Source organism: Tyto alba, unplaced genomic scaffold (assembly GCF_018691265.1).
Source record: "Tyto alba isolate M040663 unplaced genomic scaffold, T.alba_DEE_v4.0 Super-Scaffold_9, whole genome shotgun sequence".
NCBI lineage: Eukaryota > Metazoa > Chordata > Aves > Strigiformes > Tytonidae > Tyto > Tyto alba.
This window is the reverse complement of record NW_024881330.1, coordinates 2,686,493-2,688,700: the sequence shown is the minus strand read 5'-3', so window position 1 is coordinate 2,688,700 and position 2,208 is coordinate 2,686,493. Positions and strand designations below refer to the sequence as shown.

At 44.1% G+C, this 2,208-nt stretch overlaps 1 non-coding gene across 1 annotated transcript; it reads right to left on the bottom strand.

The window, feature by feature from the left end:
- Positions 1 to 1,820: 1,820 nt before the first annotated feature.
- TRNAF-GAA lies at positions 1,821 to 1,893 on the bottom strand. Its single transcript has one exon. It is a non-coding gene; the product is annotated as a tRNA-Phe (tRNA).
- Positions 1,894 to 2,208: the final 315 nt, after the last annotated feature.

The following is a 2,208-nucleotide window of genomic DNA, read 5'->3' as shown; positions in this document are numbered from 1 at the left end:
TTTATGTGATAGACTTTCCCTTTCCAGATGAATCCCAAAGTCCTTCTTGCCTGTTTAAAATGATCAGTATGAATGGTAACTCAGGCTTCTGTAGTCTCTTACATCATTTCCAGTCCATCACCCTCTTTCCTACACCGTTTCTTCATTATTTACCTCATGTTACACTGTTCTTCTGAGATGAGTTGTCTTCTTCCTTCTTATTGCTCTCCCCCTCCCCGATCAAGTTTGAGGTAAATTCACCTGAAAGTCATAGGAGTTCCTAAGGAACAGTCTCCCGAGCACAGCTCAGTGACGCTGATGCCAGCATTATGAAGGCTGTGTTTTCCTGGATAGCATGACTGTTCGTAGTTCTTGCAAATAAAAGGAATTAGAGAAAAAGAGGACTTGAAAGGTGTGTGAGTAATACAGCATCATCTGTGAGGACACGTGCTCGGATAACACACAAAAACAAGCTGAGAACACAGAGTACTTTCACCTGCAAGTTAACTCTCACCACGCTTGGGGAAGGTAAGGGAAGGAAGGTGTCATTGCTACATCTATGGAAACTGAGGCATAGCAATGCAATTAGTACAGATCTTTTAGCTGGTTTGATGGAGAGCCTAAGCTAAGGCTGCTTATGCTTTGTTGTGGGTTGCAGCTATCTGGATTATGCAATAAAGCTTAATTTAATTGCATAGTAGGAAGAGAAGACTATGAACTCCATCAATTACCTGATAAAGGGACCCAGATCAATTGGGTGTTCTGGTGCATTTAGACCTGTCCATGATTCCCCCAACTTGGCTTTTTCTCACCTCAATGCTCTTGCCCTCATTAACAGCCAATATCTCAGTGAAGACTCTTCCTCTTCTTGCAGCCCAATGTGACCTAGGATTGGCTCTAGATATTCTGTGGGTTGCCCTTGAGTCTGCTCCAGGACCACCGGACCAAGGTTGAACATCAAAAACCCCCTGCTACCCAAGGACACTGTCACAGCAAAGTGATTTCCGTTTGCACAGAGCTGGCATCCGTTCCACCCGCTGACTTTCCCAGCTCCTAAGAAGGCTGCAGCTCAGCGAGGGGAACAAACATACCATAGAAGGGAAGCGATCTCTGCCAAGCACTGCAGAAATGGGACACAGATGGTGTCTTAAATGAGAACGGAAGTTTATTTGGGGGCTCTGCGCGTGACGTAGTGTTGCAGATCTCACAGCAAATGATAGACACTAGGATTTCAGAGCAGGTGATGAGATAATTTTGAAGCAGTCTCTGTCCACAGAGCTATTAGCTTGTCTGAAAAAAAAATAGAAAGAAAAAAAAGAATAAGTGGAACTAAATAAATGGTTCTCTAAGGATAGGAATGTATAAACCTGATTTTATTTATATGTAGGTCTTGTTCTTCTGATACCCTAATCTTGATCACAGCTGTTTGTTGGCTGGTTGGTCAGCCTGGATGGTTGTGTTGATTGGCCAAGTGGCCATTGCTAATGGAAATATACGAGGATGACATTAGCGTTGCTTTACTCTATTGTAGACATAAACTCCTGTCTTTCTCCTCTTCACATGGAATGGTTGGAAGGGACTTCTGGAGGTCATCTGGTCCAACCCCCTACTCTAGCAGAACCACCTAGAGCCAGTTGCCCAGGACCACATCCAGGTGGCTTTTGAATATTTCGAAAAATGCAGACTTCACAAATTCTCAGAGCAAGCCGTCTCAGGTCCCTCATCACGTTCCGGTCCCTTCATCATGTTCCTGGCCTTTTGCTGGACTTTCTTCTGTAGCTGCAGATGTCTCTTGTAGTGAAGAGCCCAGCACTGGGCAGAGAAAAGTAGAGGAAAAGCCTTGCTGAAGCCCGGGGTTGAACCAGGGACCTTTAGATCTTCAGTCTAACGCTCTCCCAGCTGAGCTACTTCAGCCCTGCCTGGGCACTAATTTTCACAAAACCTGTTGAAGTACAATTATCTTTCAGGCTTTTCAGACAAGCTTAGTTGACATTAGCTTGTGAGTCAGAGAAGTTGTGTCAGGAAACAAGATACAGACAGCCTGGGCTCAAATGCAGTGGTCCAAGGCACCAACACAGCCTCTTTGTCAATGTACATGACCTCTGTATATGTGTATGTCTTTAATAATAATATGACTCCTCATGTCTGGATACTGCAAGAGGTTCTATATCCTAGTTTGGAAGTCCTAGATATCAGGAACTGTTATCTTATAAATCTTTGTGAAGAAAT